The sequence below is a fragment of the Myxine glutinosa genome, chromosome 8, assembly GCF_964187855.1.
Source record: "Myxine glutinosa chromosome 8, kmMyxGlut1.1, whole genome shotgun sequence".
Classification (NCBI taxonomy): domain Eukaryota; kingdom Metazoa; phylum Chordata; class Myxini; order Myxiniformes; family Myxinidae; genus Myxine; species Myxine glutinosa.
This window is the reverse complement of record NC_136268.1, coordinates 151,687,831-151,715,190: the sequence shown is the minus strand read 5'-3', so window position 1 is coordinate 151,715,190 and position 27,360 is coordinate 151,687,831. Positions and strand designations below refer to the sequence as shown.

Sequence of the window (27,360 nt, the reverse complement as noted above, 5' to 3'; positions counted from 1 at the left end):
TCGTATGTACACCCGATACATGTTTCCTTCATTGTAAAAACTACCAAATAAACAGTTAAAAGGATTTTGAGCCGATAGGTCGTACGGCCTACGCAAGATCGATGGAGACAGCGATCTGTTAGCGTATACACCACCCAAATAGCTATGTGGAGTTCTCTCATGTAGAGATTAAACGTCATTTGAACTTTGGCCGAGGTCATTATTTACTTTTAATGATGTTTACATACGAATGCTGTTTAATGATGTTTATATTGCTTTTGGGTCGTCCTTTCCGCATATCTTGTGGGATTGTAAGTTGGAGAGACGGCCGTGATGGCGGGGAGGGGGATGGAATTCTCTCAAGCAGGGATTCAACCCGTGTCCTTATAAAAGGTCTTTGTCCGAAGTCACCGAGTCCGATTACGGAAAAACTGCAGCTGTGCAGCGATCAATGCAGCCATTTGTGCGGCACCCGGGAAAACAACAACACCTTCTTTGGAAACATCGTCACAATGAACGTTATGCGAACGTGAATGTTATGCGGGAGTCCAAACCTGAGAATGCTGGAGACCAAAGCTGAAATTGGAAAAACTAAATAGCCTATTTTACTCCTGGAGATCCCAGGATTACCCACCCAAAATATCGGTTCACAAGTTTTTGCGGTACCTTCGAATGGACAGACAGACAGACAGACGGACATTTGGTGAATTATAGTAAGATGAGACGGCATCTCACCGTAGCTGAAGCAGGTCGAGCAGTGGGGTTGCTGCAAGCTGGACAGTCACAGAGAAATGTGGCAGCAAATTTTAATGAGAGTCCTAGCGTCATTTCCAGGTTGTGGAATCGCTTTAATGCGACAGGTAGCGTCGCAGAAAGGCCACGTTCAGGTCGACTACATTCCATGACAGCCCAGCAGGGCCACTACTTAAGCCTGTCGGCGAGGCAAAACCACTTTACTAGTAGTCCATGAGCCAGGTACGAAGTCGGTACCATCTGAGGGCACCTCAAAAAACCTATTGTTTATTGATGGTACATATGAGGACACAACAAAAATGCATGATGGACATTCCAAACTCACAGCTCAAGTTTTCTACAGCGATTTTAATATTTTGATGAAAATGTGGCAAAAATGGCCATTTCTGACACATGGAAGTTGTTACAATATTGCTTATGGCGACCAAATAAAATAATCAATAATGAATGTTGCTTTTTTGTGTGTGGTTGTGTGTGGATGTGATAAAACATGTATATTTGTTAAATAAATATTTTTGGAACTTATTTTGTGTCCATTAATTGCATTATCATTTCATATAAACGCGGTATTATTTGTGCAAAAAGTGAAAATTTGATATGTGTGCAAGTTCTACTGGATATTAACAAATACAGGGTCCGGCTGGGAGGTGTGACGATTTTCAGAAAACTCGTACACAGTTATTTTTAGTCGAATTTCAATTTTTATTTTTTTTAAAGACTACATATATAATGCCATTTAATACACTGTAACAAAGACATTTTAAAAATGTAATTCATGTTTGAATTGGGTATAACAATGCAAGTGGGGGGTCTAGCACATGCGTGATGGCTGTTGGTTACTCGTTGTTAGGCGCCATTTCAGTAGCCATGGAGCTGTGGACGATTGAACATCGCGTCTTTGTTGTTGAGACGTTTATTCAAACGGGTAGTTCGGTTGTGCATACACAGCGCAGATTTCTTACTCACTTCAATGTTGGTCGACGTGGCGCCGTTCCGTCTCGAAACACAATATTGAAGTGGGTAAAAAACCTCAGGACAACTGGATCTGTGAGGCCGGGAGCAGCTCGGGGAGGTGATCGAACCGTTAGGACCCCGGAAAACATCGAAAGGGTTCGACAAGCTGTGGAGGCCAGCCCTCGTCAGTCAGCGGTACGGCACGCTCGCGCTCTACGGATGTCAGACAGATCAGTTCGTCGAATTTTGCACTTGGACCTTCATTATCACGCGTACAAAATCATGGTGGTTCAAGAACTGCAGCAGAATGATTTCGTACGGCGGTTTACGCTCGCAGAAAGAATGCTGGAACTGCTGAGGGATGCTGCTGTGCTGAGAAATGCTGGAACTTTTCCACGCGTCTGCAAGAATGCTTGGACAAGAACGGCCGCCATTTAGATGATGTCATTTTTCAAACATGAATTACATTTTAAAAATGTCTTTGTTACAGTGTATTACATGGCATTATATATGTAGTCTTTAAAAAAAAAAAAAATTGAAATTCGACTAAAAACAACTGTGTACGAGTTTTCTGAAAATCGTCACACCTCTCTGACGGACCCTGTACAATTTACTTTACTTACAGGCAAGACATGCGATATTAATTTTTATATTTAAGGGTTTTCAGCTGATATTTTGTTCGTGCTGTGATGATCCACAACAGTTTTTGGTATGACCATATTTGTTATAAACTATAAGCTTATAAAATATTTGTTATGTGCTTTAAATATAAATTTTTAAATGCATAAGCAAAAATATTTAAGATGTAATTAAGTCTAATATATACTTTTACAGATATCAGATGACGAAAATTTATTTAAGGTTTGAAATGTAGATTATCAAACAAAATGAACGATTCTGAACGTTTCTTTATATATCATTTCAGGTGTGTGACTGAGTTCAGAATGTGAACATCAAAACATTATGGAGTCATCTAGGAAGAAGCGCAAACAATCTTCAATCGAAAGAACCTGCATTATTTGTTCCAAACAATCATCTGAATCTAATGTTACCAAGCCTAGAGATGCAGAATCCCTTAACGTACTGTTGAATGCAGCCAAAATACAAAACTTTTATCCTATCCATGACCTCGAGGAACATGAATATGACGAACGCTTGTTTTACCACAGAGACTGTCGAGCCAGTTTCACACATAAGAAAACACTCGCAAAGTTTGTCGAAACATGGGAATCAGAATGTTCCAGTGAAACAAGAAGATCTTCTCGAAGCACACCTACCACATCACGTGTTTTAGAGGCAGTTTGCATCTTTTGTGAAAAGAAAAGCAAGTATGCTTCAGGCTCTAACACTAGAGAGGTCCTCCTGCAGTCTCGAGAGATGCGTGCAGATGATAAAGTAAGAAATGCAGCTCTTACAAAGCTGGATGATCGTATCCTCGCAATTACATCTAGGGAGTTGATTGCTGCTGAGGCTCATTACCACAAGACTTGCTACCGTAACTATACCAGAGATGAGAAACGAACACCTCCAAATACAAACTCAACTGACGACGATGAAGTGGCTTATAAGGCAGCCGAACATGAATCCTACCTACACCTCTTCATGTACATCAGAGAGACATTGTTTGTGGCGCCAACAGTGGTGAAAATGACAGTTCTGACTGAGAAATTCGTGAACCATATGCAATCATTTGGTTGCAATAATGTGAAATTACAAACCAAAAAACACATACGACGAAAACTAGAATGTGAATTTGGCAAATCACTTCATTTTGTCACCAACAACAGTGGTAAGCTTTTAGTGTATCCAGATAGTCTTTCCTTGGAGAAGGTAGTGGTTGAACTGACAAAGATTGAAGATCGACTGGAGTGTTTAAAGCATGTAGATGATATGGAAAATGTTGTGAAACTGTCAGCGACCCACATAAGAGGACAAATCAAGAAGCTCAAAACAAAACCGTGGCCTCCGCATCCTGATGAACTGAACTCTGAGTACAGTATTTTGCCAGATGCTTTACAAACCTTGTTGAATTTGCTTCTACTTGGTGAAGCAGAGGATGGAACGGAAAAACTGAAATGTGTTGTGCAGTCAATAGGACAAGATTGCCTGTATGCTGTGAGTAGAGGGGCACTTGCGCCCACCAAGCACATTCTACTGCCGTGGGGAGTAAAATCCCTCACAGGCAATGTTGAACTTATTAAGTTGCTCAATCGACTGGGACACAGTATCTCGTATTCCAAGCTTGAAGAGATGGACACTGCATTATGTCTTCAGAAACAAAGGAAGGAAGCAGACCGAGGGGTTGTTCTCCCGTCCACCTCTCATACAGGTATTCCAACAACACTTGCCTTTGACAACATTGACAGACTCGAAGAGACGCTTAGCGGTGGTGGTACCTCTCACAGCGTGAATGGAATTATCATACAGCCTCAAGTCCAGACCGTGAAGCTACCAGAGAGTAAATTTGCCCAATCAAACGAGAAGAAGCGGACCATTACACCCGTAGCTCTGGAAGTGCCAGACTACAATGCAGGCAACAGAGAAGGACCACCAGCCATGAAACCTCTGGATATGGATATGCAATCAGCGGTGGAAACAGCGAATTGTAAAAACCTTGTGTGGTCATTGACTCGTCTTTCTGATACCAGAAATCAGTCTATCAGTTCCTGGATTGGCCTCAATTTGACGACGAGAGACGATATATCAGTCAAGAAAGACACCGTAGGATATCTCCCTACAATCAACGCTCCAGCCACACATTTATCAACAGTTCACCAGATCTTGCTTCAGGCTGCCAAGATAAAGGATGAACTAAATGTTCAGGAGATAGTTTGTGTCTTCGACCAAGCCTTGTATGCAAAAGCTCTGGAGATCAAATGGAAACACAACCAACTGTTTCAGAAGGTGGTGCTACGAATGGGAACGTTCCATACCTTGTGTAACCTGTTATCAATCATTGGAAAGAGGTTCAGTTCGGCTGGATTGAGGGATCTAGCTGTTGAATCAGGCATAATAGCTGAGGGCTCAATCACATCAGTCCTCGAAGGTCGCAACTACAACCGAGGGGTTCGGCTCTGTAAGCTTGTGTACGAGGCCTTGCTCAGATTAGCCTGGAAAGGCTTCTATCCATGGTTCGAAGACCACCATGCTGAAGATGTAAAGCACCTGAACGAGACCACCAAAGCCATCAGATCCTTACATGAAGATGTGTCCCACGAAACTCTGGACTCGGTGTTGAGGAATGATTCTGTCTCTGGTGCTTTCGCATTTTACACAGTATCTTGATCATCTACGCAGCAGCCAAGGGCAGCTGGCATCCTTCTGGGTCTCCTTCATTGACATTGTAGGCGTTCTCCTGGATCTTGTAGAAGAATAATTTCTACTGTTCTACTACTAAAACTTCAAGAAACTCGTTTTAGCAAAATCAATGTTTTATTCACTTTAGAGAATTTTGTTGTATACTAAGCCGAGATCTTTAATGAGTCTTTGTTCCAGTCTTTGTTGAAGCTTGTTCGGTAGGTCTTTGTTGAAGCTCGGTCTGTAGGTCTTCAGAACTTCACAGTCGGTCTCCCAGTTTCACTGCTCTCCAATCGCAACTTTCTCTTGGTTATAAAGGCCCAAACTCCTTTGATGTCATGGAGCAGAGGTTAAATACCCCTTGGGACATGAGAGCCTGCAAGCGTCTCTGGTTCCTTTATCCAAAAAGCCATATTTAGCCATAGTTTGGGATAGAAAGCTAAAAGTGCTTCATACCCCTTTGAGAGGTCACTTTGTATGACCTGTCTGAGGGGGAATTTTGCCCATGGCTAAAACTGTCAGAGAGGTGACAGATGCATTTTCTAGCCTGTGTTCAGTGGACTGAACATAGGCTATTTTCGATAGACAGATGGCAGTCCAAGAGCGTTACACATTCTGTTCCTTAAATTAACTCTCTCTTGACCACCTGTTAGCTCTTTAACAGAAGCTAAATAGTTCAAGAGGATTCACAGTTTTATCAAACTGCACCACAGAGCATATTTACACCAGATCACATTCGGTAGTTATATTAACAATATGGTCAATTGTTAATATGAATATTTTATTCCCTGACAAACTCATCCGAGGCTCACGAGAAGGAATCTGGTCTCTCCACCTGTCTGCAGTCAAGAGAATGATACCGTGGTGCTTCGCGTACGATAAGCAGAATTACGCCAGGTATGATTAATAATTAAGCAGTAAATTGGTGATCATGAAATCATATATCAAAATTTCTTCCTCATACGCACCTGCATAATATATTTTTTTTGCAGGTACTTGTCGCTCTATTACTGTGAAATGACGAGGCTTCCAGAGACGCACCCCGAGGTATACAAACACATGTTAGATGGCGGTTTCTCGGTTCAACTGGGTGACAGTAACCCCTTTGGGCGTATTCCAGTTGGCAAACAATCGAAGAGACTATCAATAAAGACACGCAAACAGCAGGTAGCAAATTAAGCTAAAACGTTACATTTCTAGCTGAACAAGTGCAGAAAGTGCACAAAATACCTGTAATGAAACAATGTACTTACCAAGGTTTTATATTACAGGTGGCACGAAAGGATTCTCTCTCAACCCTGGTGCAGTGAGTCGGTTCTACATGACAGCAGAGTATCGCAGCTCATGTCTACAACAACTACGTAAGATGACAGATGTTTCCGAGTCTAGTGTTCATCATGATTTGACATCTTCCCGTATTAAGAAAGATGAAGATGTTGTACAGTCTCTTGGAGATATTCCTGAAGCCAACTGGACGAATCCTTTCGAGACAGGTGAAACCGAGCTCATCAGTATCTCAACTGGTGCAGCTGCTCCACCAGATGTTTCTGCTGATTTGGTGTCTGCACAGAAGAAGGGAGAAGGAACGTACCAAAAATTCCAAGAGGATCGAATAGCGAAAGGAGAAAAATTCTATGAGAAGATTCCAAGGTTGAGCTTGAAGACATTTGACAGTATCAAGCAACGGAAAACCAAGAAATCCACAAACAAGGAAGTTGTTCTGAAGAGTGACAATAAGCTGTTCGGTCATATGGTCTTGGTTGCTTCATCAAGAAAACTCGATATGAAAGAAGTCCTAAAGCATCCTCTAGGTCCTATCCCGTGGTCGTTAGCAAACACTGATGGGACACTGAAAAAGACAAATAAGGCAGCATTGGCAAGAAAGTTGGAAACTATGGCCGCGCCTGCTGACCATATAGAAACCCCGTCTGCATGTATCATTGACGGAATGACTATTGTACAGAAGATGAAGGGTGATAACCTAACGTTTGAAGACTTAGCGGATCAGATGCTGGCATCTGTACTGAGAACTGAACTGAGTGAGCGAATTGACTTGGTCTTTGATGTGTACCAACAGATGTCTATCAAAGCAGCTGAGAGGACAATGAGAGGTTCAGAAACAGGAATTTGATTCACCAATATCATCCCAGGTCACAAGATCCAACAATGGCGACGCCTTCTTTCTTGTGGAGCTAGCAAGATGAAACTTATAAATTTCATTGTGAACCAGTGGAAAGAGCCAAACATGAGGTTGAAACTTGGTGGCAGAATCATGTATGTTACATGCAGTAATCAATGCTTCAAGATCACCTGCGATGAAGTAACAGAGGAAAAGGATCTAAGCACATCCCAGGAGGAGGCTGATACAAGAGTAATCTTCCATGCCAAACATGCTGCACCAGCCATGTCCTCAATCGTCATAGTAGCGGAGGATACTGATATCATACTCTTATGTCTGGCCTTTCAGAAAGACATTGACTGTGCCATATATGTCAAGTGTGGTACGACAACTTGCACGCGATTTGTCAGCATCAGCAAAGTGTCTGCAGCGCTGGGACAGGATGTATGCGATGGATTACTAGGCTTACATGCGTTTTCTGGCTGTGACACTGTTAGTGCTTTTAGTGGTCGTGGAAAGCTTGGTGCACTAAAACTGCTAATAAGCAACGACAAGTTCAGGGACGCTTTCACTAAACTGGGATCAGAATGGCAGCTGTCAGATGACGTTTTCAAGGTCTTGGAAGCATTCACATGCCGACTCTGTCAGTCAGACTGATATCTGTGATGTTAACGAGATGCGGTACGAACTATTCAGGGTGAAAGATGGTAATGTAGAATCTGGTCAGTTACCACCATGCCATGACTGTCTTCATCTTCATGCAGTCAGAGCAAACTACCAAGCTGCTGTGTGGCACCGCTCCTTACAAGCTGATCCCCAGACACCAAGTCCACTGGACAGCAAAGGTTGGGTATTGAGTGATAATGGAGACCTGATGATAAACTGGATGACAGGAGAGCCAGCACCGAACATCGTATTGGAGTTCCTGTCCTGCAAGTGTAAGAAGTCATGCAAACTGCCCCGTTGTCAGTGTATGGTGAATGGACTGCCTTGTACTCAGGCTTGTACTCTACAAGACTGTGACAATATGAAGGTTGACGAGGATCTCAGCGAGGACCAGCAATCTGACAGCGATAGTGATAGTGACACCCATTAAGTATCTGATAGTAAATATGATGAATTTGTGTGTACATCTATATGTAAGAGAAGGTTTAAAATACACATTGAGTACTTAAGAGAAATTCTGAAAGACATGTTGACTGTGAGTTATGAATGATAGGATATTGACGATATTGTACATTCAATTTGTTACTTGTATGGTTATTATGCACAGAATGATAAGTATGCCTTGCCAATTTTGCTATTAGGTGCACTTCTGTTTTTGGCATGATGGACGTTGAAATATTACAAAATAGTGTTTTAAGTATTAATTTTATCACAGTGATGATTGAATTAATTAAATGTGTTCAAAATACGCTATCCGGTTTATTATCAACATGGACCAATAGGATTGGCTATTGGCCGGTCCTCCTCTCAATCTTTGTTCAGCTACAGCGGCCCTATTAAGAACTGGAAGGTTCACTAAGTCGTAAACATTTGCACTGTTTAAATCTTGATTATATGTATTTAAAAAAAATACTTTTGTAAGAGAAATTTCAGATGTATGCAATAAACAATTGAAAAAGTGCTTTCTTTCACTGAACAAATATCACGTTTTTTTCACCTACCCCACCCATATGAATATGGCTCTACTGAGCTTGAGCTGTAAGTTACAAATGTCCATCATGCTGTTTTGAGTTCCAGAAACATCCAGCTATCAGAAAATAGCAAAATTTTGAGGTGCCCTCAGATGGTACCAATTGAACCAAATTAAGGGATCAGCTCATGGACTATAGTGCTGTAAGGCTGAATACTGACTTTCGCCAAGCAATTGGGATACATATTTCTGCACAGACTGTTAGGAACAGGCTTTACTGTTAGGAACAGACTGCACAGACTGTTAGGAACACGCATCCAATGTTCGCGCTCGTCGTCCAGCTGTGCGTCCCATACTCACGCGACTCCATCGTATAGCAAGGAATCACTGGGCCAATGACCATGTGAATTGGCAATTCAACCAAGTGACCTTCCAGCTTTTCCTTCCAGCTAGTTTACTCAGCCAAGTGACCTTCCAGCTTTTCCTTGCCTCAGGAATCAACATGGTCCATGCAGCTGCCACTCGAGTGATCTCCCAGCTTTCCTTGCCTCTGGAGTAAACTAGAGTCCCTGTATAGAGAGAGTTGCGATATGAAGAGTCCGAAAAAAATTGGTCACGTGGTCTGTGGACGACATGTTGTTTCCTGTCCGATCTGCGCGTGTTTCTGGCCTTGCATTGAATACATACGAGGAACGCTCTATTTTATTGTCTGGCTTTGTTTGGTGTCTTTAATAATCTATCTATAATTCCAGTAATCTCTGTTTGTACGTTTGTACGTTTGTCTGTGACCGCTGTTTCTCGACAACCACGGGTCCGATATACTTTTAACTTGCCAGGTATATTGCTGGGGACCCGAGGATGTGCCTTTTCAAGGTTTCATATTAATCGGACAATTACTTACCGAGCTATGTCCAAAAAACGATTCAACCAATCAGAGAGCAGCGAACTATCGCGTGTGCCGAACGTGGCGGACACACTCTGCCTCGGATGGCACATTTGAGAGCGTATTCATTTATTTCACGTTTGCAAACTATGTTGGCGTTAAACTATGTTTTAAAACTAATAAAAACGAATTTGCGATTCATTCGCTTTCCTGCGCGTTTGTGCACGCGATGGCGATTTCTTTACCAAACTCCGGAAGCCGTTCGCTTTGGACCAAACCATTTCATGTAAATAGAGGGGGGGGACCAAAACATTTCATGGACCAAACCATTTCATGTAAATAGAGGGGGGGATATAATTTTAGATATAGATATAGTACGGGCATGCCCTAGTACTTAATAATGTGAGTATTGTCTTTAATACTCACACTCATTCTCATGACGCCAAATACTTAAGATCACACGCTGATAAGACTCTCCTTGTCTGTAATAGAACTCATATGCCATACGGGGTCAAAGCCTTTTGCAACTCAGTACCTGCCCTCTGGAACAAACTACCTATAACTATTCGGACCTCACACAACATAAAAACTTTCAAATCAAAACTCAAAACATTTATTTCCAAAGTAACTTAATTGTATTTTTTGAAAAGTAGCTTTAAGTCATATTCTTCTAAGATTGTGTAATATAAGTTGTAGTCTTCAAGATATGTTGTGAAGCGCTTTGTTCATTTCATGTTAAGGCGCTATATAAATACTGTTATTATTGTTGTCCTCCGTCGCACTGCGGAGCGAAAGGGGGACTATGGTTTGTCCGTCCGTCCGTCCGTGCGTGTGTGCGTACGTCCGTGCATGCGTGTGGAAGCGAAGGACCGAATTCTAATTTGGTGTGTGGGTGCAACCCACGTCAAAATCCAAGATGGCCGCCGCCATGTATGTCGGAACCTTGTGAGCGGAATATCTTGAAAAATAAGCGAAGTACCAACTTCTAATCTTGTGTGTGGATGTATCTAGGCATAAGGAAGAACGCTATTGAAAATTGGGTCGCCACGTCAAAATCCAAGATGGCCACCGCCATGTATGTCTGAACATTGTGAGCGGAATATCTTGAAAGATAAGCGAAGTACCAACGTCTAATCTGGTGTGTGGGTGTATCTAGGCATAAGGAAGAACGCTATTGAAAATTGGGTCGCCACGTCAACATCCAAGATGGCCGCCACCATATATATGTCTGAACCTTGTGAGCGAAATATCTTGAAAAATAAACGAACTACTAATTTCTAATCTGGTGTGTGGGTGTATCCACGCAAAAGAAATAACGCTATTGAAAATTTGGTCGCCACGTCGAAATCCAATATGGCCGCCGCCATGTATGTCTGAACCTTGTGAGCGAAGTATCTTGAAAAATAAACGAACTACTAACTTCTAATCTGGTGTGTGGGTGTATCTACGCATAAGGGAGAACGCTATTGAAAATTGGGTCGCCACGTCAAAATCCAAGATGGCCGCCTTGCGTCTTCCACTTTGTCAACTCACATCACTTCACCGACGGGGGACCTCGGCGTAACGCTTATTATTATTATGTACATGTATGTAATTTGGAATAGTTTAGATGTACACCATACAACTAATTGTACATTGCTATGAAAAACGGGTATGTTTTACATGCATACTCTTCCATTGCAAATCTGGATTACAATTTCTGGGCCTTTTATACAATTACAATTTAATTGTGCTTATGTATTTCTCCCGGAGCGCCTACATGAAAAGTTTAATTACTTTTTAATTTTCATATTTAAAATCAACATTTCTGTCATTTGTCAAGATGGTTTTAAGGCAATCTTGTTATAATAATAGGAATTTATATAGCGTAAATTGCAGGAGCCTCTAAGCGCTTAGAAAACAGAAGAAAGCCAACAAGATGAATATACAAATACAAATTATACAAGAAGAAAACCTAAGACATAATCAGATGTAGGCATTTTCAAATAAATGAGTCTTAAACAGAGATTTGAAAATGTTCACATTGTCGGCTTTGTGTGCATGCATGCCAGTCAAGAAAGTAAGACGCAAGAGAGCAAGGTAGTCCAGAAAATGATAGGCACTTCCTGTCCCCTCTTTCCCTTTTATTCCTTTTCCCCCTCTCCTCCCTCTCCTCCCCACATAAAACTACATTTCTGAACAAAGATTATTGCAATAAACAAAATCCGATTCTTATCTTGGACTAAGAGAAAATCATATCAAAAGCGAGGGGCACGGTGCAAGTAACAAATTACACAATGTCGGCACTCAAATTTTGTACTAGGTTACGCACAATGTATACACACTGGCGGGCAGTGCACTAGTGCGTGGCGCAAACAATGGAAACAAAATGGCTTCTAATTCCGGGTTGTCGGAACTCTCTATACAGGGACTCTGGAGTAAACACCAGCCACTCAAGTGGTCCGGTGACATTCCTTTAGCCCTGCACACTGCGACTGCCTGCCAGTCTATTTAGCACGTACACAATTATTCAGTTTCATAGTTCAATTTTATTATTTTTATTCTCATTAGAATTAGAATTATTCCGATTACAATTATTTAATAATGTACGTGTGTGGGGGGTAGGCATGAAATACCTCAAATACCTCATAGGAAAGTTCAGAATGTGTAGGTTTTAGTATGGATCATGTGGCATGAAGAAGAAGAAGCCATCTCGATGTACATCAGCAGGGTAAATGTTCAGGTTAAGAGTGTTTGCATGCTGCCATAAGGGGCGTGGCTTTTGTGTTAACTAGCTATAGGGTGTAAGATTAATAAACCCAGTATGTAGTTGGCCCCTTATGATTTTTCCCTTTGTTCTTATAAAATTCACTCGGCCAGCCAGGCAATGGGCTCCATTAGCCAACTACGCCGCCAGGGCCGACAGAAACAGCACTTGCCGATCGGCAAAGGAACCCCGCCCAGCTGAACATTCCCAAAGGACGGCTTGGCTCCGCCTCAGAGGACCGGAATTGACAACCACCCCCGGAGCTTCGTCATTGGGCATCAAGAATGGCTGTGAGGCGACGCCCCGAAGGACGGTCGGTTGGGATGATTTGACGGCGCTGGACGATTGGTCAAAAGGATGACGTCATCGGGACGTTTGGAGAAAAAGCAAGAGTAGATGTCATTTTCTCTTTTTCTTTTGTGCTGGCGTTCATTGGAGGCGGTTGCATTCTCTCTTTTCTGCTGGCTTTCGAGGAGAACGGCTGCGGTTGCCTTTTGCTCTTGTCCTGGTTTTGATTGTGGCAGTCGCTTGGTTGTTTTGCGTGGGAGGACGACGGGAGCTGGTCTGTGTGTGCCGGAGAGATCACCGGAGCCATGTTGGTGAAGAAGGGTCGCCTGAACGGATTACCTAACGGTCGGGGTGTGATGAAAAAGCAACTCTGCACCATTTGTGCGTTTCCCACGTGGTGGGTCGAGGCGACGACCACCAAGCCCTGCATTGCGACCAGAACTAAGTGGCTCCACGACCAACATTATTTCATTTTCTTTTATCATTCCCTTGTCTGTATACGAGTCGGACTGGAGGATCCTCAACCTAGGAATTTTAGTTCACCTCACCTTTCATTGTTTTTTACATTACTGTAAATACATTTATATTTGTTGAATTTTACTTGTGTGTCTTGTTTTGTTTCTTTGTTTTGTGGGTTCGGATTAACCCATGTGTTCCCACTTAGATAAGACTTCGGACCTTTCCCACGCACGCCAAAGACAATCCTGCCAAGGTCGAAATACGCCTCAGAGTTAAAGCTCGTTTTGGTCATCCGTCACTCAGGGGTCTTAACCCCGGGGACACGAGAATAATGTCTGACTCTATAGGAGGTGGGAGCAAGAGAAAGAGGGAGAGGGGAGGAGAGAGAGGGTGGGGGATAGAAAAAAGAAAGGTGAGGGGAGGTGGAGGAGTGGGGGAGTTAGCAAAGAGAATGACATATGTTATATGCTTAATGACCACACTGTTACGGATTCGTCACTTCCGTCTTTGTGGTTTTCATCTACTTGAAGCATTTTTAGTTTCAGGTACTATTATTATTACGGTTTTGGTGTGAAATGGAGATAACTGTTTTCAAAGGTAAAAATAGTGTTTCAGAATAAAAACGAAATGGGTGAGAAGAAACCGGAAGAAGAAGAAGAAGAGGAGGCGGGCGATAGGATCGAGAGAGATCAGAGGAGAAAAGGGGCTTATCAGCGGATCTTGTGGACCTTGGTCGCGAGCAAATGTTGGTTTCCCCGGGAAAGGGGTTCCCGTGACAGAGTCGTTATTGCTGTTGCAAATAAACCTGCGTGACGAGTTTTGGTTCCAAGAGTGAATCATCATGGGAGAGCAAGCTAACGCCTCCATTATCGGCCGGTCCGCCATTTCACCTCGCACCAGGCCTTCGCCCGGTTCCACGTGTGTGTCGTGGGTTTTCCCGGAGCGACCTCAACCTGGGAACCGCTGATTGTTCATGTCAGCTTCATTGTCGGGTGAACAGAAGGTGTGAGTTTCGATTCACCTTTTGGGTGAACCAATACCGGACCGACTTTGGCCCGACCTCTCCCCAAGCGGCTCTTCTGCAGCTTTGACTGTCGACCGACCTGGGGTCAGGTCTCAGTACGACCTTTTCGTGTGATCGCCAGAGCGGGGATCGACTTTGGCCTTGTGTCATGACACCGTGACTTTGGGGAATGCTACAGTTTGCTCACGTTGGAGTACTGTGAGTTATTGATTAAGGAAATATTGGTGGTACCATCCTAGGAATTGTATAGTTTATGATGTGCAAGTGAGTTTCCTTGTACTTGCGTTAAGTGTTATTATTGTGTGAGTTTGAATAAGATAATTGGTTTTGTATTAATTGCTTGGTGTGGTTTTACCATTTGTCATTGGGACACACACGTAATAGCACATCTTTCTGCCATGACTCCTTTCGAGGTTCGGAGGTACACCGTGGCCGGGGGTTGGGGAGGAGCACGTAACACACACACACACACACACACACACACACACACACACACACACACACACACGCATGCACTCCCGTATGAGTGCTCGGCGCTTGTGAGTGGACCATTGCAACCGAGGCAACGCGTCCTGTTTGAAGTTCCGTTGCGGTAATCTATACATACACATGCACGCAAAAATACATCAATACGACCACCCCAAAAGTTTACCTTGAAAGACGTTATTTTTACATGTATGTCTTATATTTTACAATTACTATGTTGAAGTGAAGGGTGTCCCGGGCGTCTCGTCTCTGGGCAGTGTTCATGCCTTTATTTCATTTCCGCACACATTTAACAACTAAAATGTTATACACTCCACAATCTCTTAACCTGAACCAAATTAAAAAAAATTAAACTGCAGAATTGAGCTTAACAGCAGTTCCGACTGCTAAAAAGTGGTCTGTTCTGGTTGACCAATATGGCAGACTACCATTTTATACATTTTTTGTTATTAACACCTCGTTAATCATCTTCAAAAAGGTTGTTTTAACACACTTAAACACTCCGTTTTCATTCACGCACACTCTTAGAGGACAAAAGGTGTGCTTGCAAAGTTTGGGGTCACCCATTTTCATACTTTTGGAGTCATGGAGGAGACGTGCACACACACTACATGTTATTATTATAGACATAGACTCTACATCCTCTTTTGGTCTGTGCATCTGCATGTTTGTTTCATGGGTCATACTGTTCTTATTGGTAATCCTTATGAAGTGGGGTTAGTCTGTGTGTGACAACAGCTAGATCCTGTTTGAATTAATTAATAATGAATACACAGGTTAACTTTCACTCTTTATACGAACCAGGACATTACCATCATAATTTTCATGGTGTTTATGGATGTGGGAATTTATTGGGTGAATTTTTTGCCTCACATGTTCCTATAGGAACAATAACGTGAAAACCTATTATCATGGTGCTGTGTGTCAGTCAGTCAGTCAGTCAGTCAATCCGTCAGTCACGGGCTTGTCTGCACTGATTCTCAGATATTCTGTAATCTATATCTTCTGGCTCATCTGCTTTGTTAAATGCTTTGTCTTATTTTCCCATTTGTGGAACCTCCACTGTTTAAATTCAGTCCCACACCATGCTCCAGGCTTCCAAGGTTGCTGTCTACAAATGCATTGCATCTGATTTATTGACCTTGTATGTCGAGCACTTTGTTCAAATGCCTGTATGCTCGGATTCGGAAGTTTAAAATTCTAACTGTCTGACAAGGTCATGGCATGTTTATTCAAACGCTAAGCATTTAAAATCCTCAAAAGGTATCCCATCCCTTTTAAATTCCCAATTTGAATTAACGGCATACATGATTTAGGTACTGTATTTGTATTTATGTATCGCTGAACCTTTTTGACATTAATACTGCACATTCAATAAACAAACTGCCCTTAAGTGAGAAACTTGTGCAGTATTAATATTCCAACCATGAATAATATTCCAAAATGCATACAAGCCTCAATTCCAAACTTTATGTTTGAGACAACACAGCATTTTCATTTTGAATACAACTTTCAGTAACTTTAAAACCCCATGATCTCTTCCAACTATTTGATATATTATCAACCATCAATTCACTTTACCTGAAAGACAGCGGAACAAACCCCAAAAACTCGCAGCCTGAACGCATGCAGGTGTGGGGAGGAGAGGGGGAAGGAAGGGGAGCGAGGGGCTGTATAATCATACGTCTAATAAAGATTATTAGTAAGGTTTAATCAAGCCATCGGCATGCACACTACGCTCTGCCCTAAAGCCGTTCCTGTGGTAATTTTGTGTTTAACATCATCCGATTTCCATTGGCGTTGTTACCCACATTGCGGTCCACATGTGTCTTTTGTTTCCTCTTCCACAACTGAGTAAAATGTGCTTCACTCGTGGTTTAAACTGTGGGTTTAAACTGTGGGTTTAAAACACATACGGTGGGGTGTCAAATTTTATCAAAAATAGCGTTACAGAATTTTGAATGACCCCATTGGGGTTAAACAATCCATGACCATGTAACAAATCAGCTCGTTCTGATATAACCGTGGCAGAGGGTGACATGGACAAGAGGTGTCGAGTTAATTATTTAATAGCGCTTTTTTTTTCCTTTTTTTTGTATACTGAATTAAATGCGCGTTTCCCAATCAGCCCCAGGGGCGTATCCAAGAATTTCAAGATGGGGGTACATGAAACGATAGCATTGGGGGGTTAGGGGTTGTGGGGGTCCTCCCCCAGGAAAGTTTTAAAAAATGATCGTCAGAAACGGCATTTTGTGTGTTCTTGGAAGTTTCTGCAGTTCCTTGTGTTCTTCCCTAGTCCAACAGTTCAACAGATTCGCGATGACTAATGGTCAGATAGAGGAACTGGTGAAACGACTTGCCCAGCTGTTCCTTCTGCTATAAATTGGTGTGTGTGTGTGTGTGTGTGTGTGTGTGTGTGTGTGTGTGTGTGTGTGTGTGTGTGTGTGTGTGTGTGTGTGTGTGTGTGTGTGTGTGTGTGTGTGTGTGTGTGTGTGTGCGGCATGTGTTTTTATGTAGTTCTACTGGAGCTTTCTGATATGGAATTTCTGATTTGTGTAGTTCTCGCGAAATGATTGTTATGATCTCCTGAGTTAATTAGGCTCATTAACTACAAATAATCCAGAACAATTCCCATGTTTCTAAACGCACGTCATGTTAAGGTGTATAGAGTAGTTTAATAGGTGCTGGTCAAAGCCCGGCAAAGCCATGCACCGAGGTTGTGAAGCTCAAGGCAGGGGGTTCTCCCCACAAAAGAGATCAGATAGGACAGCGGAATGTGAATTATTTTATTAATCGTAAATTATGCTATTTTGGAATAGACGGCGCTTGTGTTTCTGAATGAAAATGTCACACACATCATGTGGGGATATGGTGAAGTCATGGTGTATGTTCATGAGGGCCAGAGATGCCATCTGACTATCTCCCATGGAATATCTTAGGTCGGTCTTCAGACGACGCAGGCAAGAAAATGAGCGTTCGGCCTCACAGGAGCCTACAGGGAGGGTGTATCTAATATGGAGTAGGACTTTGATGGATGGAAATTCGTCTCCATCTACTGCGCAGAAACAATCCATGAATGTGTTTGGAAGCGTGTTGTTGGGCTTCCTTCTCCAAAATATCTGACGGTCTCTAAGCTCATTTATCAGTCCTGCGGGATGTTCCATGTCGTTTTTCCAACGCAATAGCTTCCGATGTGGTGCTGGAATGTCGCAGGTATCAGCGATTATTGCAGATGGCATCTGCAGAAACAGATCGCTACCTTCCCGATTTTCAGCACAGAATCGGGTGTCCATTTCCTGGCTGAGGTGGTCGAGAAATGGAATGCACATGTTTCTGAGGTAGAAGAGCAAGGGAGTATTGGTGTTTGGACGATGTATTTGTCGTTTGACAACTCTCGGCATTGTGACGTCACCTCCTACAGATTCTATCATGGCCTTAGCGTGATCGAACCAAAGAGAGAATTCAGTTTCAGCATTTGACCGTAGTTGAGTGAGCGCATCCTTCTTGTCGTCAATCATAGAGTATGCCTCCAGCACATCCATGCCATTGCGTTGCAGAGGGGGTGGGGGTGCGCACCCCTGCACCCTCCTCCCTGATCGAAGGGGGGGGGTGCACACCCCCTGCACCTCCCTCCCCCCTCACTCCCTGGATCCGCCGCTGAGCCCGTTACCGGATTTTGTCGCAGGTTGTGACCACAGTGCGGTCATTCTTGTTCCTTCCTGAGAGTTTGCTTCTGTTTCCATCTTATCCACCCCTTGCGTTCTCCTGTACACCTCATCCTTACTCACACGTTGCTGTCCATCTCCATCTATTCCCGCCCTCCTCACTCCCCCCGTCTCTTTCTGCTGTTCCTTTTGTCCTGTTGTGTCTTGATCCATTCAATGTTCTAGCTTTTCCACGTGCCTTGACTCTGTATACAAAAAAACCCATAAAATGATAAAGGTTTCCTTCATTTAAAAAATTATTTTACGACTTTTTTGTTTCACTTTGCTTTGGTGCACCTTGTTTTTCAGGAGAACAGGGATGTTGGAGAAACTCTCCAAATGGTGACCATTCAAACTGAAGAGTTGAAGGACATAATGGAAAAAAATGTGGAAAAAGTGTTGCAGAGAGAAAATAATCTGGATAGCTTGCTGATGAAAAGTGAAAACCTCGAGGCCTCAGTAAGTTATTTACACACTTAGTAAGGTCTTGTGCATGTTCAAGGTGCCTTGCCAGTTATTCCATCCCATATACTGAACTATAAGGCTGTTACGAGTTATTGTATGTGGATGTATTCCTTTAGTGTATCCTCAGTGGAAATTTATATTCCAATGAAAGAGGAATTGCGTTTATAATGTGGCTTCCACGCTTTCCAATAGTTCTGAGTTTAATGGTTGAATTATATCTACGCCACCAAAGGTGGACGGCGGTTATGTTTTCACCCATGTTTGTCTGTCTCTTTGTCTGCCTGTGAGCAATGTATCTCAAAAGGTTGTGGACGGATTATGACAAAATTTGGTGGATGAGTTGGGTAGGTGACGAGGATGAATTGCTTAGATTTTGGTTAAGGTCGGGCTGCAGATCCAGCCTATCAGTGGGATACAAAATGTAAACTGTTCAGCCTGGTGGAGGTTTGAGCTCTCCCAAGTGCCATCACAGCTACTCTCGCCCCAAAAAAGATGCAAGACTATTGCAACGCCCCTGTCTGTCTGCCTGTGCCCGGGTCTATATACTGTATTAATGGGGGAGCTAGGGAGAGCTGTTCACAGCATGTCGGAGATTGTAGAAGAGCTAGGACAGAGGGCAGGATGAGGAGAAGGAGGACGAAAGGCTAGGTAGTGATGGGATGAGGCACAATGAGAAGTAATATGAGATGGAGCAGAGGGAAGTAGAAGATTAGAGGAATGAGTTTGAAGAGGGAGGGTGGGGGAAGGAGGATGCAGCTTTGTGGATGCATGAGGGGCAACTTCGAAAAGAAGGGGGTGAGAGGGGAGATTTGAGGGAGAAGGGGGGGAGCTTTGGAGAGGGGTGAGGGGTAAGAGAGCAAAGTTTGCTTTGAGGAGGGATGAGGCAGCTGGTTTGAGAGGGAAGGGTGAAAGGGAAGCTTTGAGTGGGAGGGGAGACGATGAGAGAAGACACGGCATTGGGGGAGGAGGGAGAGGGTGGGGTGAGGAGAAGATTGAGACTGGGTAGTGGTATGGTGAAGATGGGAGCAGGTGGGAGGATGAACAAGATTTGAAGGGGAGGGGTTGGAGGAAGGTAGTGATGGAATGGGGGTAGGAGGTAGTCGAGGGATGGAGTGGGACGCTGGTAAGGGATAGGGTTTGTAGGATAGGGGCAAGTAGAAGTAGGGGTGGGAACAGACAGGGAAAGGATTTACACTGAAGATGGATAAAAGGAATGAATAATGAAATACAAACAGCCATTGCATGCTGGGGTTCTTGCGATTTTCAAGTCGGATAAACATTTGAAAAGTTAGAGGAGGGGTGGACTAAAGGCGAGCAGAAAGGAAGAACTGTAACTGTTGGAATGATATTGTAGCGGCTGCCGCTGGGTTTTCACAATCGCCTTGCACCTATCAAGGACGCGGAGCGATCACCATGCCGGGCTCGTCCAGGACGCCCGGGCAGGCTCGCCCTCAACTTGCCAGGCCGCAGCCAGGACGCTGGGCCACGCCCCCTGGCGCCGGGCCTGGGCAAACGCTCCGGGATAATTGGTATATATATTGCTGCCCGATAAACGGGTTTTCAGAGTGCCTGAGTGTTTGATTTGATTAAAGCAACTCGGATGAATTCCAGCTTTTTGTCGCGTCCATTCTTCCGATCGATGTGGGAGCCCCAGCTCCTTCATTGGTGACCTATCGACATGGACACGGCAGTCGCCCTTAAACTGCCTACCTTCTGGGAGGCTCACGCGGCGGTTTGGTTCGCACAGGCGGAGTCCCTGTTCGCCCTGCGAGGCATCACGGCCGACGACACCCGCTTCCACCATGTGGTAGCTGCGCTCGGTTCGGCTACCGCGGCCCGCGCCCTGAGCCTCCTCGAGAGCCCGCCAGCCGCTGACAAATACGGCGCGATTAAGAAGCTTCTCCTCGATGCTTTCGCCCTCCCATCGGCGGAACGCGCACGGCGCCTGCTCGAACTGCCTGGGCTCGGCGACACGCGCCCTTCCGAGCGAATGGACTACATGCTTTCACTGCTCGGCGAGCACTCTCCGGCATTCCTGTTCCGGGAGCTGTTCCTCCGTCAGCTGCCTAACCCGGTACGCCTCGCCCTGGCAAGCACGACGATCACAGATCCCCGGGCCCTTGCCAGAGAAGCCGACAAGATCTCCGCCGCAGGACAGCGCATCGCAGCGGCGACATGGGACCCACCGCCGTCCGACGCAACACCCATGGCGCCCGAGCACCCGGCACGGTCGACGGCCGAACTGCCGACGCAATTGGCGGCCGCTACACCGAGCCGACCACCTCCAGCACGACGACCGGGGCCTCCACCTGACCAAGCGTGGTGTTACTATCATGCCAGGTTCGGACAGAAGGCCCGGACATGCCGACCCCCGTGCACCTTCGGCAGGCCGGGAAACGGCCGGGCCGGCGTTCATTACCAGCCATGAGCGCCGGCCACACGGGCAACTTACTGTTCATCACGGATAAAGCGTCCGGACGGCGCTTCCTGTGCGACACCGGCGCCCAACTGAGCGTCATACCCGCCTCTGACCAGGACAGGCAATCCGCGGTTTGCGGCCCCTCCTTGGTTGCGGCCAACGGATCGACCATCCGCACCTTTGGCCCGCGCAACGTCACCCTCTGCTTCGGCGGCCAACGCTTTGCTTGGACGTTTGTAACCGCAAACGTGCCCATGGCTCTGCTAGGCGCCGACTTCCTCTGCGCACACGGACTGCTGGTGGACGTCCAACGGCGTCGTTTAATCAACGCCGAAACCTTCAGCTCCCTGGTATGCACATTGAGCAGCTCCGCGCCGACCGAGCTGGCATGCACCGTCCCGGCGGCGAACGAGTTTGCTCGCCTGCTCACGGAGTTCCCGGCCCTCACGCGGCCGACGTTTTCGGCCGTCGCGGTACGGCATGGGATCGAGCACCACATACCAACCACGGGCCCGCCGGTCTACGCCAGGGCCCGCCGCCTCGACCCAGCCAAGCTCGCCGTAGCGAAGGCCGAATTCGACGCGTTGGAGCACCTCGGCATCGTGCGGCGCTCCGATAGCGCGTGGGCCTCGCCACTGCACATCGTGCCAAAGCCGGGGGGTGGATGGCGCCCGTGTGGCGACTACCGCCGTCTCAATGACGCTACCACCCCCGACAGGTACCCGATCCCGCATATCCAAGACTTCTCCGCCCGTCTGGCGGGACGGGTCATTTTTTCGAAAATTGATCTCATACGGGGATATCACCAGGTACCTGTCAGGGCGGCCGACGTCCCTAAAACGGCAGTCATCACGCCGTTCGGCTTATTCGAATTCTTGCGGATGCCGTTTGGTCTCAAGAACGCGGCTCAGGCGTTCCAGCGCTTGATGGACGGCGTGCTGCGTGACCTGCCGTTCCTTTTCGTTTACCTGGACGACATCCTCGTCGCCAGCACGTCCCGGGCCGAGCACCTCCTCCACCTCCGAACACTGTTCGTGCGCCTCAGCGAGCACGGCCTCATCGTCAACCCGGCCAAATGCCACTTCGGCATGACGGCCGTTGATTTTTTGGGCCACCACATCACCAAGAACGGGGCCGTGCCGCTGCCAACCAAGGTCGAGGCCATCACCACGTTCCCGCGTCCCCGCACCATAAAGGCCCTGCAGGAATTCCTGGGAATGGTGAATTTTTATCACCGCTTCGTGTCCCGCGCTGCTCAACTCATGCGGCCCCTCTACGAAGCCCTCCGGGGCAAGCCGGCCAAGCACGACATCGCCTGGTCCGCAGCAATGGACGCGGCCTTCCAACGCTCAAAGCGGGCCCTCGCCGACGCAACACTGCTCGCTCACCCGGTGCTCAACGCTCCCATCGCCCTCACCACGGATGCCTCTGACTACGCGGTGGGCGCCGTACATGAGCAATGGGTGAACGGGGTTTGGCAGCCACTCGCTTTTTTCAGCCGGCAGCTCCGGCCGAACGAGCTCAAATAGAGCACGTTTGACCGGGAGCTCCTCGGTCTACACCTGGCCGTCCGCCATTTCCGCCACCTCCTGGAGGGCCGACCTTTCACGGCGTTCGTCGACCACAAGCCGTTGGTTTACGCCATGGCCAAGGTCACGGAGCCATGGTCGGCCCGCCAACAGCGCCACCTCTCCGCCGTGTCGGAGTTTACCACGGACATCCGGCACGTCGCCGGCAAAAACAACGCCGTGGCCGACTGTCTTTCCCGGGCCAGCGCGAACGCGGTCCACCTGGGCGTGGATTTTGCGCTTATGGCGGCGGACCAAACCACCGACACCACGGTGCAAGCCCTCCGGGCGGCGGACACGGGCCTCCGCCTGGCCGACATCCCCTGCGCGGACACTGTCCTGCTCTGCGACGTCTCCCAAGGCCAGCCTCGCCCCATCGTGCCCGTCACCTGGCAACGCCGCATCTTCGCCTCCCTCCACGGCCTTTCCCACCCGGGCCGGAAAGCTTCCCAGAAGCTGGTGTCGGCGCGTTTCGTCTGGCACGGCCTTCGTCGGGACGTCCGCGATTGGACCAGCACCTGCACGGCCTGCCAACGGGCCAAGGTCCACCGACACACCCAGGCCCCGCTGGCACCTTTCACCGTGCCCGAACGACGTTTCGACCACGTCAACGTGGATCTGGTGGGCCCCCTCCCCCCGTCACGGGGGTTCACACACCTGCTCACCATGGTGGACAGGACCACCAGGTGGCCGGAGGCCGTTCCCCTCGTCTCCACCACCACCGCCGACGTGGCGCAGGCTTTCATCGCCACCTGGGTCGCCCGCTTCGGCGCACCGGCGGACATCTCATCAGACCGCGGACCACAGTTCACCTCCGAGCTGTGGGGCGCGGTCGCCCGCAACCTGGGGGTCAAGCTCCACCATACTACGGCCTACCACCCCCAAGCAAACGGGTTGTGCGAGCGATTCCACCGCTCCATGAAGGCCGCGCTCATGGCCGGCCTTCAAGACGGCGGTTGGGCCGACCGGCTGCCGTGGGTCCTTTTGGGCCTTCGCACGGCCCCCAAGGAGGACCTCCAGGCATCCACCGCCGAGCTTGTCTATGGCCAGGCGCTACGCGTCCCGGGCGAATTCGTGCCCGACGCTACCAGTCCCTGGTCCGCAGCTCACCAGCGCTCGGACCTCCAGGAGGCCGCCCGACGGTTTGCCCCCGTGCCAACATCCCGCCACGGTGACCCCCAGTCCTACGTCCCCCCAGCACTCCGCACAGCGGAGTATGTTTTTGTGCGTCACGACGCACATCGGTGGCCACTCCAGCCGCCGTACGACGGGCCCTTCCGGGTGCTGCGACGGGACGACAAGTCGTTCGTCATCGACATCGGCGGCAGGTCGGACCGGATTGCGGTGGACCGCCTCAAGCCGGCACACGTGGACGTCGACCACCCACCACGGGTGGCCCTTCCGCCGCGGCGAGGCCGCCCCCCGTCCACGGTGCCCCCCACTCGACCGCCCACCACCTCACCGGACCCCCTCCCACGACCCGCCAGGGGTCGCTTCGGCCGGGTCATCAGGACCCCCCTCAAATTGACCCTGCCGGTGCAAGTCGATTCTGGGGGGACGTGTGTAGCGGCTGCCGCTGGGTTTTCACAATCGCCTTGCACCTATCAAGGACGCGGAGCGATCACCATGCCGGGCTCGTCCAGGACGCCCGGGCAGGCCCGCGCTCAACTTGCCAGGCCTCGGTCGGGACGCCCGGGCATGCCCGGGCATGCCCGGGCAGGCTCGCCCTCAACTTGCCAGGCCGCAGCCAGGACGCTGGGCCACGCCCCCTGGCGCCGGGCCTGGGCAAACGCTCCAGGATAATTGGTATATATATTGCTGCCCGATAAACGGGTTTTCAGAGTGCCTGAGTGTTTGATTTGATTAAAGCAACTCGGATGAATTCCAGCTTTTTGTTGCGTCCATTCTTCCGATCGACGTGGGAGCCCCAGCTCCTTCAATATAGGATTTATTTGAAAACAGACTTTGAAAGAAGAAGAAGAGTGAATTATAATAGAATAGATAATTCAACACTGGAGGAAGACGAAGTTTAAACATTTTACATGGCACCGTGAAGACCATCTGGGTAAGTCGTGGAGGTGTATATAAGCAGATGGTAGGTACGGCAGGAGCGTTACCTTTTTATTTATTATTATTATTATTATTATTGAAGGTTATGTAGGAGAGGGGTAAAGCAAAAGCTTGAAGAAAAGAATGTTGGGCTGTGTGGTGACTAGTTTTACGATCAGTGTGTGAATGCAGAGTGGAAACGGCAAAATGGAGGAGAGGACTGAAGAGAATGTAGAAGTGGGGGAAGTGGGGAGATTGCGGGAGGTGAAAGTTTTTGAGATAATAAGGAATGTTTTTTGTTTGTTTGTTTGTTCTTTAGATATTAAACAGAGGAGAATTTGAATGAGAAATAAGGGGACTGGGGAGAAACCAAAAGGGCTGAAGGAAGTAGGAGAAACAAAAATAAAAAAGACTAGCGTGGACTAGGAAAATGGGGTGAGGAAAATGGAAAATGTAAGCCTCAAAAATCCGGCACGAAAAGTCCGACAAATACTCACAAATTGGCAGAAGTTTCACAACAAAACCCAACTTGAAGCACACAGTAAACACCGGGACAGCAAAATAAACAGCAAAACTCGACAAAACTACCGGAAACGGTAACAAGCGCTTCTTCTGCCTCTTGTTTTATAACTTTTGCTGTGTATTTACCTTAACATTAATATAGCTGTAAAGTTTTCTATAAAGAGCTCATTATAATCACTAATTCTTGATTTGCTTGAGATGTTTAGCTGTTTGCAGAATGCAAGCGCAATGGGCTTTTCAAACAGTCGAAAGAGACCAGACTTTGCATGAGAAAGGAAGCAATTAAAAGGGATTCCTCTGTTTGTGTCTCTGATCATAGTTAGAAGATCATAGTTAAAAGCTCTATGTTATTTAGAAGCTGAGATATTGAGAAAAATTAGTTCTACGGCGGCAATTTTGAAAATCCAAGATGGCCGCCATACAGGAGTCTGTGCAAATAGCAACATTGGTTTTCTGACTGACTATACAATATAGTTTCCAAAAATATATAGTTTTCCAAATCCCCCAAAAATTCCAACGAAACTTTAAATCTGGACATACTGAACCTGACTATTTGGTGAATTTTCGTAAGATTATGAACGTTCAACATTTTTAGTTTGTCTTTTAACTTGTATATCATTGTATCCTAGTGCTCTTGAATGTAAAACTATTTCACAACCCACTTCATCAAATAGATAAAGATTATGTTTATAATGTCTGCACGTAGGATGCACCCGAGGAGTTGCTTGCAGTCCTCATATATAATTAAATTAAAAAGATTGAAACAAAGAAATGAAATGAAAGAAAATATTATTGTAGGAGATTTATTGTGCTCTGTATAGAATAATCAATTTACCCTCATTCTTTGTCTTGTTAACAATAACAATAATTGTCCCAATTTTTGCAGACAGATCTGTTCGAGAAGGTGTCGACAAAAGTTCGGCGGAAGGCAGAGAGATCAAATCGCAAACAAACTTGCATCTGTGTCGCGGTTGTTATTTTAATTGTGATTGTTGTTATTTTGTTTTTTGTTTGGAAGTGGTTACCCGATACTAATAACGCCTCTGCAACTACCTTGGCACCCAGAATTCAAACCGTGTCAGGATTTAACAGGTAAAACAATATGTCCTAGTTTGGCTGCAATGAATGTACTCACTGTTTGTTTGTTTCATATTCTTTGTGTTTTTTTTTTCCTGGTGTGGTTAAGCATCGTTTTTAAATATATGAAATTCATGCAAGTACATGTCCTGTGTTTGTCATTTTACAAGTGGAATTGCTTTTGATTTTTGCTTTGATGAAAGGCTAATGGTTTTACCATAATTTACCAATGAGATAAAGTTCTTGTCGATTTCTATTTTCTACTTATTATCAAATGCATATTATCAAAATGTTTTATCTTTGACAGATTGTCTTAAATGCTCGAAATATATTCTGAAATGATGTTTTTCTCATTCTTTATAAAAGTAATGCCACTGATAGCTACAAGTACACTTGTATTAATTAGCATTCTTGGCATTATTTTCTGTACACAAACTGAGATTCCAGATTGAAGTGTTTATTTTTCTATTGTCAATAATCATCTATTGTTAAATCTTTTAAAAGTGCACCGATGTCTTCATTTTTTTGTGCTGCATGTGATATGTACACATGCTTCTCCCTGTGAGTACTAATCACTGTAAAAAAAAAATACTATACATGTAAATATTTATAAAATAACTAATCGAAAGCACCCGGCGTTGCCCGGGTTCTTTTTGAATGAATTTACTACTATAATTCAGCTTTTACTCGCGGCCGTAGAAGATTGACTACTATAATTCAGCTCAGCTTTTAATTGCGAAATGGGCCCAGCCCGGCCGAGGTGAGCCTCGCCACCCAGTCTAGAACCTTCCCGGGTCCCGACATTTTTTGTATAAGAGGTTTCCTCCTATCTTTCACCGTTCAGGTGATTAGCGCGTGCAGACAAACAAACAAACAAACAAAAACTTTCTTTTATATATATAGATAGATAAACCATTCTTCAAATTATTGGC

At 46.0% G+C, this 27,360-nt stretch overlaps 1 long non-coding RNA gene across 2 annotated transcripts in view; it reads left to right on the top strand.

The window, feature by feature from the left end:
* LOC137433022 (uncharacterized) overlaps positions 1 to 26,934 on the top strand; it is a 32,820-nt gene extending 5,886 nt beyond the window's left edge. For both annotated transcript variants that reach the window (XR_013624423.1, XR_010985622.2), the window contains 2 exons: positions 18,638 to 18,787; positions 26,238 to 26,934. This is a non-coding gene — a long non-coding RNA (uncharacterized LOC137433022). The remainder of the gene's footprint in view (positions 1 to 18,637; positions 18,788 to 26,237) is intronic.
* The last annotated feature ends 426 nt before the right edge of the window (positions 26,935 to 27,360 follow it).